Below are 13,682 nucleotides of genomic sequence, written 5' to 3' on the forward strand. Positions count from 1 at the left end.
GTTTTATACGCCTGGCGCACTGTAAGTAGCCGTCGCCGGATATGAAGTGGCGGTTCACCAGCCTCTGCACAGAGGCTTGGTATGGGGCTAGTTCTGAATGCCCCAGTGGCCAACCGAAGCCCTTCATGGTGCACAACGTCCAACAACTTTAAGTAAGAAGGCCGCGCAGACCCATACACCGTGCACCCATAATCGAGCCGAGATCGCACAAACGCCCTGTAAAACTGGAGCAGACAAGTCCTGTCAGCTCCCCATGTACTGTGGCTAAGACATTTTAAAATACTTAAAGCCTTAAGTGACCGCCGTTTCAGGTCTTTAAGATGAGGTAACCACGTGAGCCTCGAATCAAAAATGAGCCCCAGAAATCTCACCGTGTCTTTAAAAGTAAAGACAGTGTCTCTCATCCTCAGGAATCGTTAAAATCAAATGAGAACGATGAAAAAGAACACATATGGACTTCTTGGTGGAAAACTTAAAACCACTCTTCTGCGCCCAGTCATCCAAACGCCTAATCGTAAGTTGCATCTGACGAGTTGCCGTTGCAAGGCTTGAAGAAGAGCAAAACAAAGAGAAATCATCCACAAACAAAGAACACTGGACAGGACTTTTCACTATGGACGTAATGCTATTAATAGCGATGGCAAAGAGAGTCACACTTAAAACGCTACCCTGAGGCACACCGTTCTCCTGCGCAGGACATCACCAATTCGGTATCTGAAATATCGTGGCGAGAGGAAAGACTGAATAAAAAGAGGAAGACGACCACGAAAACCCCATTCGTGAAGCTGCTCCAGGATGAGATGCCTCCAAGTGGTATCGTAGGCCTTCTCGATGTCGAAAAATACACCTAGAAGGTGATGACGGCGTAAGAAAGCTTGTTGTATTGCCGCCTCCAGGAGGGCAAGGTTATCGAAGGTGGAACGAAACCTCCTGAACCCACACTGAAAGCGACTAAGGAGTTGCCGGGATTCTAACATCCAGACAAGCCAGCGGTTGACCATCCGCTCCAAGATCTTCCCTATGCAACTAGTGAGGGCAACACTACGGTAGCTACTTGGGCTCGTTCGGTCTTTCCCAGGTTTTAAAAAAGGGATTAAAACTGCCTCACGCCACGCGTCAGGAAAGTAACCCGTCGCCCAAATGGCATTAAAAAGTGCGAGGAGGACTTCTCTGTTGCGCATTGTTAGGTGCCATAGCATACTGTAATGGATCCTGTCGTGACCAGGGGATGTGTCACGAGCTCCAGACAATGCAGAATCCAGCTCCCACATAGAAAATGGGCAGTTGTAAATTTCATGAGAAGTGGACTGGAAATCCAGACTACATCTCTCAGCAACGGCTCTATGGCACTGGAAACCTGGATCCTGACTGGTTGTTGCAGTAACTGTGGCGAAATACGCTGCCATAGTCTGGGCAATGTCTCGCGGATCCGTGTGGAGAGTGCCGTTATTCATTACAGCAGCTATGGGGCAACTCTGCCAGAAATTCTCCTGATGGTCTCCCACACAATGGAACTGTTGGTGGAACGACTAATGGTGTTCTGGAACTGTTGCCACGACCTCTTCTTGCTCTCACGAATAATGCGGCGACATCTTGCCCTCGCCACCCGAAAGGCTGCAAGATTCTCAGCAGTCGGTCGACACTTGAACCGACGCAGAGCTGCACGCCTCGTCCTGATTGCAGAGCGGCATTCGGCACTCCACCAAGGCACAGGTGGCCTCTTCCGGTGGCCTGTGGACTGTGGAATGGAGGCTGCAGCGGCGTGGTGGACCGTTTTGGTAATATGATCCACCCACACCTCAACAGTCGCACAGTGTTCGAATTGGGCCAACTGGCTATAAAGTGTCCAGTCAATAGTAAACTGCAAATGAGACTGTGCACTACACACATCGTCGATGTTTACCTCGACTAGAGGTAAATAGCGCAATTTAGTGAGCACAGCGATGACAACTGAAATGCAGGGGATGGACAAAAATATGGACACACCAGACCTACACAACAATATCATGAGTAATACGTTGTAGCTAAACCGATGGTGTTCAAAACTGGCTTCAGTCGAGTTGCAATTGATAAATACAGGTCCTGTATGGTTTTCACTATCTTTCCGTCAAAGCAGCGGCAAGTTCAGAAGTTCAGGTAACGATAATAGACATGGATAGCGATAAAACATCCTCCTCCCAAAGTAGACCACAAAGGCTCATACTGAGGTCTGGTGACTGTGGCGGACTGAGAAGATGCGGCACTTTATCCTTGTGCTCACGAAACCAGTCGTCGACGATGCAAGCTGTGTGAACAGAGGTCCTGTCGTCTCGCAACACAGCATCTCCATTACAGAACAAACATCGTACAATGGAAAGGACCAGATCAGCCAAAATAGCCACATAATCCTTGGCACTAATGTGACCTTGCAGAGTAACCAGGGCACCCATGGAATACCATGAATGGCTCCAAAATCATCACCCAAATCCCGACACGTTTCACTATTCGGGCCGCGCGGGATCAGCCGAGCGGTCTGGGGCGCTGCGGTCTTGGACTGTGTGTGTGTCTGTCCTTAGGATGATTTAGGTTAAGTAGTGTGTAAGCTTAGGGACTGATGACCTTAGCAGTTAAGTCCCATAAGATTTCACACACATTTTAACATTTCCACTATTGAGACGTAAACTTGACCGACAGTTGCAAACAGTGCACTCACAACTATAGTGAACACAGATCTGACAACGACTCATACTGGCAAAGTATTCGGGCACTGCACAGGTGCCGTTCGGGGTCAAATACAACAGCTCAACCAGCAGGCTTGGCTAGGTCCTCATTTACACTACTGGCCATTAAAATTGCTACACCAAGAAGAAATGCAGACGATAAACGAGTATTCATTAGACAAATATATTATACTAGAAGTGACATGTGATTACATTTTCACGCAATTTGAATGCATATATCCTGAGAAATCAGTACCCAGAACAACCACCTCTGGTTGTAACAACGGCCTTGATACGCCTGGTCATTCAGTCAAACAGAGCTTGGATGGCATGTACAGGTGCAGCTGCCCATGCAGCTTCAAACGATACCACAGTTCATCAAGAGTAGTGACTCGCGTATTGTGACGAGCCAGTTGCTCGGCCACCATTGACCAGACGTTTTCAATTGGTGAGAGATCTGGAGAATGTGCTGGCCAGGGCAGCAGTCGAACATTTTCTGTATCCAGAAAGACCCGTACAGGACCTGCAACTTCCGGTCGTGCATTATCCTGCTGAAATGTAGGATTTCGAAAGGGATCGAATGAAGGGTAGAGCCACTGATCGTAACGCATCTGAAATGTAACGTCCACTGTTCAAAGTGCCGTCAATGCCACTAAGAGGTGACCGAGACGTGTAACCAATGGCACCCCATACCATCACGCCGGGTGATACGCCAGTATGGCGATGACGAATACACGCTTCTAATGTGCGTTCACCGCGATGTCGCCAAAAACGGATGCGACCACGATGATGCTGTAAACATAACCTGGATTAACCCGAAAAAATGACGTTTTGCCATTCGTACACCAAGGTTCGTCGTTGACTAAACCATCGAGGGCGCTCCTGTCTGTAATGTAACATCAAGGGTAACCGCAGCCATGGTCTCCGAGCTGACATTTCATGCTGCTGCAAACGTCGTCGAGCTGTTCGTACAGATGGTTGTCGCCTTGCAAAAGTCCCCATCTGTTGACTCATGGATCGAGACGTGGCTGCACGATCCGTTACAGCCAAGCAGATAAGATGCCTGTCATCTCGACTGCTAGTGATACGAGGCCGTTGGGACCCAGCACGGCGTTCCGTATTACCCTCCTGAACCCACCGATTCCATATTCTGCTAACAGTAATTGTATCTCGACCAACGCGAGCAGCAATGTCACGATACGATAAACCGCAATCGCGATAGGATACAATCCGACCTTTATCAAATTCGGAAACGTGATGGTACGCATTTCTCCTCCTTACACGAGGCATCACAACAACGTTTCATCAGGCAACGCCGGTCAACTGCTGTTTGTGTATGAGGAATCGGTTGGAAACTTTCCTCATGTCAGCTCGTTGTAGGTGTCGCCACCGGCGCCAACCTTGTGTAAATGCTCTGAAAAGCTAATCATTTGCATATCACAGCATCTTCTTCCTTTCGGTTAAATTTCGCGTCTGTAGCACGTCATCTTCGTGGTGTAGCAATTTTAATGGCCAGTAGTGTATGTTCAAGCATTTTTCGCGGTGTTTCCATCATTCCCACCAATCCTTGTATATGTTCCATAAACTTGTATCTCTCCCTTTTTTTGTTAAGAACCTGAAAACTTGCCACAGTGTTGCTAAGAATAGTTCTGATGGTATGGAGTCTTCTTGCTTACCCCCTCTTTCACTGCTGAATTTGCCACTAACTTGATGAACTATATTTTGTTCGCCATAAGTTTAAACACACTGTAAACGAACACCCGCTCAGCACGCTATTTGGAAATTTGTGATAAGATCTTATGGGAACAAACTGCTGAGGTCATCGGTCCCTATGCTTACAGACTACTTAATCTGACTTACACTAACTTACGCTAAGGACAACACACACACCCATGCCCGAGGGAGGACTCGAACCTCCGATGGAGGGAGCTGTGCGGAACGTGACAAGGCGCCCCAGACGGCGCGGCTACACCGTGTCGCATATTTCATCTATCCACGTGCCGTGACGTTACTGGAAATCGGCTGTAATGATGTTACTTCGTTGTTCTAACGCAAATGACACAGTGAGGCATGCTAAAGCATTCAAAGTGTCCAGTGCCCTTGCCAATCGCCATGTTAAATGTTTCACTCAAGGTCAGTTACGGTGTGCAAGATTTCACGTGTGCACAATGTGCTGACCGCGTGCAGGCCGAGATTCGGCTGGCCGGCAATACTCGGTACGTCACAGTTTCGGTCGGTCCCTCTCGCTATACTGCGACATTCCATTTACCGATGCGATGCGACAATTTATTCCAGCACTGAATGCGGCTCATTTTGGTCGCCACGACATTGTCTAGTTAAATTCTTGATTAGCTCTCTTCCCTTCTAATTGGTTTTAGTGCGTGTGTCAGTGCATGTGATACAAAGTGACTGTGTGGTATTTCGAGTCCATGCGTGTACAACGCTTTTAGTTCATCTCCACATTCGTTTGTTTTGGTAAGTGTAAGGGCTCGGTTCAAATGGCTCTGAGCACTATGGGACTCAACTGCTGAGGTCATTAGTCCCCTAGAACTTAGAACTAGTTAAACCTAACTAACCTAAGGATATCACAAACATCCATGCCCGAGGCAGGATGCGAACCTGCGACCGTAGCGGTCTTGCGGTTCCAGACTGCAGCGCCTTTAACCGCACGGCCACTTCGGCCGGCTAAGTGTAAGGGCGCCCATCAGATCCAAACTCACACAAGACCACAGACTCAATGGCTCTTTACACAAAAGGAAGCAGTCTAGACATCTATCCTCGGAAATATTTGAAAATGATGGGAGTCACAGAGGAGAAGTGATGTGTCGCTCACACCGGCACATGTGAAACAGAGATCAGAGTTTACAAAAGTATATTGACCAAGGTAAGAAACGTCTGCTTCAAGCAAAATTACAATAGCTCACAGGTATGAAGACAAGACAGTATGGTGATTGTAGATCCTGACAAAGTAACACAATTAGGATCTTCATAGACAAATATACTTGTATGGAAACTATTCTAAGTCCGATGAGGCCGTTCTGAATAACACCAGCATAGGAACAGAAAAGTCTATTCTGTATACAGCCTGATTGCACAAAGGGAAACAACAACGAATGCTAAATACAGAGGCGTCGGTCCCTACGATGGACTTCGAGATCACCCCGAGACGACGGTGTGAGTAACACCCGCTCTGAGAATAGGAGAGGCTCTCGATGCCGGAACAACTGACCTGTTCATGTTTTTTTTTTTTTTTTTTATTTATTTATGTATGTATTTATTTTTTTTTTTTTTTGGTGGGATGTTGAAATACAGCTTCACCGGTGGCTCAAGGTCTTACTGTCTTTGTGGATGGTAAAACTGTTCCATTCGACAATGGTGTCATTCCAAAGACATCACTGGAGTGCACATTGAAGGTGCGGTGGTGGGACTTGAAGTCCCACACCACCCTCGGCCGGTAGCAGTTTAGGCAAGAGGTAACATAACTACTGACTACATTAGGTATCAACATTGTTGGTTTACGATGGTCGACGACCATCGAGTGATCAAGTCAACACTAACGCTTCAAGAGTGGCCGTAACAAGGCTATCGTTAGCCGTGGTTGGAATCTGACTCCTCCAGGATGATGAGAGGAACAGGGTGTTGGTGCCAGTACCAGGGAGTCGTGGTGCGAATGGTATGTAAGCCAGCGACCGTGTCGCGCAGGGCTTCCACTTTGGCATAGAGACACCTTGCCTTCTCTTGCATGGACGCCTTGAGAGTGGCCATGTCCATTTTCTCGTAGAGGGTAATTACCCTCGTGAGCGGAGGGGCATGCAGGCTCCACCGAAGCACCTTATTCTGCAGGCGCTGGAGGATTTGTATGCGGGAGGCACTGACCTGTGCAGCTTTTTTTTTATATATGATGTTACGGTACAGCATCACCAGTAAATCGCGGTCTAACTGTGTTGGTGAGGCAGTAAATTCATTCACGGAGCTGTGGCGCTGTGTCACTGCAATACACTTTGGAAGCGTGGCAGTGGGACTTGGAGTCCCGTTCACCCTCCAACGGTGACAGTACAACATCAGTCAGGCAGGAAAGCTTAGCCCGACTTGGGCAGGTAGGATGGAAAGTAGTGGACATAGAATGGGGGGCTACTCCTGCCAAAGGATGAATCCGAGGTGGGCGTGCAAGGCCAATCGTTAGCCGTGGTCGGAATCTGATTCCTCTAGGACGGTTAGAGGAAGCAGATGTCGATGCCAGCGGCGTGGAAGTGTGGTCCCAACATTGCGTAACCCATGGACAGTGTCCCACAGGGCATCCACTTTCTCATAGAGAAGCCACGCATTGTTGCATATGGTCGTCTTGTGGGGGACGATATCCGCTTCCTCTTGGAGAGTCACAATTCTCGTGAGTGTCGGGCGTGCAGGCTCCACCTGAGAACCTTGTTCTGCAGGCGTTGCTACGTCCTCATCCTGGTGACACTAATCATGGCCCATGCAGCAGAGCCAGACGTGAGTGCACGCAGGAAAGTTGCTCGGTAGATGTGGAGCTTGGTATGCAGGGTAAGATCCCTACTGCAGAAGAGGGGATACACTCGGGGATGACGGCATATCATTCACATAGATATTAAAAAGTATGGGAGACAATACCAATCCTTGTGGAGTGCCCACCGACAATTGGCGGCCACAACGCAAACCTCATTGAGCCACTATGAAAGTCCTACTGTGGAGGAAGCCATCCACGATCTTGACATAAATATCCAGTATAGGGGTCCGTGTCAGCATCTTGTGCACTAGGTTGCCTTGCCAGATCTTGTCATAGACGTTCTGCAAATCCAGAAAAACGGCAACTGTCGACTTGATGGTGTTGAAGCCTTTGTGGTTGTTTTCAGTGATCTGTAGGACCTGAAGTTCGGCAGAGAGGTGCGAAGTGAATCCAAACTGTTCAGGTCGGATCGTCCCAGCCGCCACCAGAGGTTGGGAAAGTCGGTGGAGGATCACAGATTCAAGGACCTTAGCCATAGTATTTAGGAGGCTGATGGGCCTGTTGTTGGTGGGGACCGTAGGGTCCTTGAACCGCTTGGAGATCGCAATCAGCTTGGCTTGTTTCCACTGATGGGGTAAAGGCCAGACGTGAGACAACAGTTTAAAATCTTGGTGAACAAATTCCATCCAATCCACGGGCCGACCGGCCACGCTTCCGTCGTAGGATATACTGAATTTCTGCCATGGACGTAAGGAGGGGGCAGACTGGGGTGGGCGGTAGTAGAAAGCGACAACAGCTGTCAGGACATTGTGTTCGTCCTGTAGTTCGTCTGGAGTAAGGTTCTGGACAAGGGGGCGGTTTTGGGCCTCGAACGAATCCGCCGGCGTTTCCACAATTTGGAGGATATCATAGAATAAGCCTGCTGCCGTGTGAATAAGATGGACAGTCGCCGGCATAGAACGCCACAGGGCGTGAATGACAGCCCAGTCAGACCTATGGTGGAGGAGGAAACCAGACATCCTGTCCTCCATTGTTTGGGCCTCCAATCGGCGAGCCAGTAGCAGAATTCGCGCTGGAGGCGTCTCATTTGGTGTTTGTCCCGAAGATCGCAAAACGGCTTCCACCGCCGGCAGTAGCAGTTCTTTTGCACCTTCATCTCCCATAAAAGGGGAGGCAAATCGTTCAAGGGGGTTAAAGCCCAAGATACAATGGAGGTGGAGAGTTTAACTGATTTCTGTATTTTCACAGTAAGATAATCCACAACATGCACTATATTGGCTGGTGTCAAGCTGAGGTCGTGTCGAGTGGTGTTATTAAGTACCCTGGAAAACGTGAACCAATCGTTGAGGACCGCAGTGGAATGAACATCAAATGCAAGGGCAGCATCAGTGAGGTGCAGGAGGTCTGGGTCATGGTTGAAGGCCAGTTTGCGGAGAACTTCTAATGAAAACTGAGCAGCGATGTTTTTGAAGATGGTCACATCCAGAATATCTGGCTGGCAGTTAGAACGGACTGGGATATTGGTAGGTTCGTGGGGGCCATAGACTGATATTCTTAAAGTACCTTCCAGGTCAAGGAGGAGTTCGCTTTTGGGGTTATAGGCCAAAGAATGCCAAGCTGGGTGCTTGGCATTGAGACCCGCCCCAATGATTAGCCTGTCAAAGGATGTCAATGTGCGGAGGTCTGCTACCAACAGTGGCTTGTTTGGGCTCAAATACACTGTTTGCCCTAAAGGTAATGGCACCAAGGCATGTGGTAACCACAGTGGCATCTGTGTGTTCAATTGGCTGGAAAGTCTCTTGAGTATGGACAAGTGCTTTGTTGAGGAACACTGCCATGCCTCCATCACAGCTGTCGAGGCGGTCAGAGTGGTAACACACCATGTTGTGAAGGTGGAAATCGTCCGCTGGTTTGAGGTGTGTTTCTGTGACCAGTAAAACATCCACACAATGGTCATGGAGGAAGGCATTCAACTCCATCTTCATCTGTTTTATGCCATTGGCATTAGAAATACAGGTGACAAGATCCCGAGGGGGGGTGGTGGTGGTGTGGTGGTCGATTCGCCATTACAACAATATTTGATTAAGCCCGTCCTCCGACCGACGGATTTTGTGCGCAGTGTCACAAGTAACAGCCCAGATGTGGGGTGTCATGAAGGAGGAGATGACCTGGAAGATTTCAGGCATGTCCTCCCAAAAGGATGCATCACCCTGCTTTCCCCTGTGTCGGCAGGGGTGGGTGTAGTAGTATGCAGAGTGGAGGTAGGAGCAGAGGGCCAGGATCCAGCCACATTTGGACTGGAGAGGGCTGCTGCTGGCTCCTGTAGGTGGTGAGCAGTGGAAGCCATCATGAAAGATGGACAATGAGGAGGAGACTGGGCTGCAGCAGCAAAGGATGTCACAAGAGTCTGGACAGAAGGAGGCATAGGTGCCACAGAACAGTCCAGTGCCAGAGTGGCTGGTACCAGAGCAGCTGCTGAGGCCGACGCACCAGGCTGGCCCCACAAAACAGGAAAGTTGTTGGTGTCCCATTGTGGTTTCCTTTTGGGACAGAGTGAAGACTTCAGTGCCTGCTGGTAAACAGGGTACCTGCACCCCCTCCAGGATGCCATATGGTGGGGATCATGGGTTCTGCCCAAACACCTGGCTCAGGTAGGTTTGTCTGAGGCAGGGAGCATGCAGTTCTCCACGAAATGTGGTCCAGCACACTTAACACACTGCAACGGCAGTGAGCAGTAATTCCCAGTATTCCGAATGAGATTTTCACTCTGCAGCGGAGTGTGCGCTGATATGAAACTTCCTGGCAGATTAAAACTGTGTGCTGGACCGAGATTCGAACTCGGGACCTTTGTCTTTCGCGGGCAAGTGCTCTACCAACTGAGCTACCCAAGCACGACTCACAACCCGCCCTCACAGCTTCTGTTCTGCCAGTACCTCGTCTCCTACCTTCCAAACTTTACAGAAGCTCTCCTGCGAACCTTGCAGAACTAGCACTCCTGGAAGAAAGGATATTGCGGAGACATGGCTTAGCCACAGGCTGGGGGATATTTCCAGAATGAGATTTTCACTCCGCAGCGGAGTGTGCGCTGATATGAAACTTCCTGGCAGTTTAAAACTGTGTGCCGGACCGAGACTCGAACTCGGGACCTTTGCCTTTCGCGGGCAAGTGCTCTACCAACTGAGCTACCCAAGCACGACTCACGCCCCGTCCTCACAGCTTTACTTCTGCCAGTACCTCGTTTCCCACCTTCCAAACTTTACAGAAGCTGTCCTGCGCACCTTGCAGAACTAGCACTCCTGAAAGAAAGGATATTGCGGAGACATGGCTTAGTCACAGCCTGGAAGTTTCATATCAGCGCACACTCCACTGCAGAGTGAAAATCTCATTCTGGAAACATCCCCCAGGCTGTGGCTAAGCCATGTCTCCGCAATATCCTTCCTTTCAGGAGTGCTAGTTCTGCAAGGTTCGCAGGAGAGCTTCTGTAAAGTTTGGAAGGTGGGAGACGAGGTACTGGCAGAAGTAAAGCTGTGAGGACGGGGCGTGAGTCGTGCTTGGGTAGCTCAGTTGGTAGAGCACTTGCCCGCGAAAGGCAAAGGTCCCGAGTTCGAGTCTCGGTCCGGCACACAGTTTTAATCTGCCAGGAAGTTTCAATTCCCAGTATGTCGTAAACGTTGGTATTTGTGATAGATGACTGGCCCATTGCGGTCCTCATACGATTCAATCTAGACCTTCGTGTACAGGAGGTACCGACTTTGGTAAATCCACTCTATGTCCTCCCTCTGGGAAAGGGAGACGACGTGGGTAGGGCAGGGGATCAACGCCCATGTCTCGGGATCCCTCTTGCTATACTGGTGGACCGAAGGGTCTTCTAAATGGAGCTGAAGTAGTTTCGCCTGGACATCCTCTGCTGTAACTTCTTGTAGCAAGCCCTTGATGACGATTTTGATTTGGTGATTATCCGACGTCTGGTGAGTAATGTACGGCACCACCTTTGATTTTAAAAGGTCGGGAATGGTAAGATAGTTGAGCAGGTGTTTCACATGATCTTATGGGTAAACAGCTCGCAATTGGCCGAAAATGGGCCGTTGGAGCTCAATGTTCAGTTTTGCATAATTAGTGACATTATATACCATAATAGGGGGCATGTTCTCTTTCTTAAGAGGGATTCACAGAGGGTCTCTTGAGAAGGAGGGTTGGAGCATTAGCCATTTTCTCATTCACAGGACCATCTGGTGCAGTGTCCACTGGGAGGGAGGTATCAGAGCACAATCCACTGCCACCATGGCCCGCATGGGCGGAGGAACGTCTGGAGCGACGGCCAGAGGACTTTCCGACTGGGTCAGGGTGCCCAAAAGACTCGCCGCAGTGGCGGGACAACGTAGGAAGAGGTGCACTCATAGGTACAGCTGGGTGGTGGTCAGACACAGCCGTGGCGTTCACCGCCTCACTACGAGAAAGATCCCTAAGCGGTCAAGTGAGTCGTCGGACGACGACGACGACACCGAAGAACGGTCCCTGGCACGAGACGGTGGACAGTCGTCACGGTGATTACGTTGATCGGTTTCAGTGCCGGTGGTACCCACTGGTGATTTGTGGCGGTTGGTGCGATTCAAACGATCCTTCGCCCGCTGCGAGGTGGGCGGAACATCAGGCGCGACCGGAAGCCGGGGTGAGCGGCGTTTCCGACGCGATTCACCCCGTGCGGCGGCGATGGAAGAGTCGGAGCCGCTAAGGTCGCTCCGCGTACTCCTCCATGGACATGAGTCTACCTGACGTAGCCAGGGGCCGAGCACGAGAGGACTACGCACACCAAAAACATCCCAGCTAATCTGGGGCGAAAATTACGAAATACCAACGCCGAAAACGCAGATAAACATCGCCGATATACGGTGAAAAGTAGAACAATACGACACGGGAACACACTCGCACAAGAAATCACTTCTAGGGATCCAACCTGTAGCACGCTGTGCAGCTCTGGCGCCGACCTTTATAGCGGCGGCGGCGGAATACTATCGGCACTGTTTTCTAGTCAGGTGTGTGGCGGATGCGAATAGGTTCCTTGGAAGTGGCGGCCTCTGCTAGCGCTGGTACTGCCGCCTGGTGTCCGTCAGTTACTGCGACGGGCCGAGTTCGCGACACTGGGGCATGCAGGGGCCGTGTAGGCAGCACGCGTGTCCCGAGTGCCCGAAGAGTTGCCGATCGCTTTTACAAAAATCTCCGGTACAGCAAGAAGGATGATAAGCCTCAATATCTATTATCGACGGGTGCCGCAGATCTGCTGTGAAACAGCATTGCAACACTACGCAGTAAGAATTTAAAAATGTAGTTGACAAAGAAATCTAAACATTACGAGCGACAGATGAATTGTATGCATGGTTCTGCACATCGCGAAGCACTTTGTCTTAAAAATGAATATTATCACTCGATTTTACAGCGATTGCAGCAATTGTTCCAGCTTACAGATATTACAATTTTACAACTTATAGCTCGGGTATATTATATACTACTCTGCACGCACATTTCTACGGGCAAGTCGGAATTGCGTTGGCCAAATGTATACCACCCAAGTCTCCCAATATTTTACATAGGACATCCACTATGTGAGGAGCATAACGGGCAAACTGAGGACAAGATACGTTAACACAGGGGGTCAAATTTCCTAAATTAACGAGATCATTCATTTCCTTACACAATCCGAAGCTGGAAATAAAAGAATTAGTACAAATATTCAAATACCTGTCTTCCACGCGTGAACATCGAGACAGACACACTGAGGGTATATCTGCTCACTTACCCGTCTTCTGTAACACCCCTGAATATGAATATGGCAGGCATCCCCGGAGGTCTTCCTGGGCCCCAGTGGAGGGGGTGGTCGAACCACTTGGCCGTGACCAACCTCTCCACCCCAAATCTTGTGACACTGGAAAGCCTTTGACTTTTACCTGCCTGTGCTGTCTCTCTGATCCCCTACCCAGGAGTAAAGTTGGCACTACTATACTACAGAACTACTTCCCAACACTCTTTACGGAAAGGTGTGAGGAGGATTAGGAAAGTTCATGTGCAGATTCACATCCACGTACAAGAAATGCATAATACACGACACATATAAATACGTATTATGAAGCCTGACACATTTCTTTCCACCCGTCCACATGGGTTCTGTTGCACCCGCGGCCGGCCGCGTCATGTAATAAAATTGGCTGCGGAGCCGCCTCTGTTTCTATTTCCCGGTGCGAGCGTTCTGCTTATAGAGCGTTTCAACGTTACATGACGCTGCGAGATACGTTCCTTAGGTCGAAGGACATTTCGATTTAAGCGCCCCTATTGTTGAATTTCTCAAGAAAAAAGGGAAGCAAGAATGATAATTAAAATATCCGAGGTTATTTCTGATCTTGAATTTTAAATATAGTTGACTGGAGACGATCAGAAGCACCTCATTTCTGATTTCATGCCGCAAGTGGACGCATTTAAAGAGAAAATCGTGCTGTGGAAGGGATAACTTCTGACAACGAAAACTA

The 13,682-nt window shown here is 49.3% G+C and overlaps 1 protein-coding gene across 1 annotated transcript in view; it reads left to right on the forward strand.

Annotated features, from left to right (window-relative positions):
* The window catches only part of LOC124619654 (coiled-coil domain-containing protein 170), a 451,315-nt gene that overhangs the window by 96,672 nt on the left and 340,961 nt on the right, over positions 1 to 13,682 (forward strand). The gene's annotated exons all lie outside the window — the stretch shown is intronic.

Source organism: Schistocerca americana, chromosome 6, assembly GCF_021461395.2.
Source record: "Schistocerca americana isolate TAMUIC-IGC-003095 chromosome 6, iqSchAmer2.1, whole genome shotgun sequence".
Classification (NCBI taxonomy): Eukaryota; Metazoa; Arthropoda; class Insecta; order Orthoptera; family Acrididae; genus Schistocerca; species Schistocerca americana.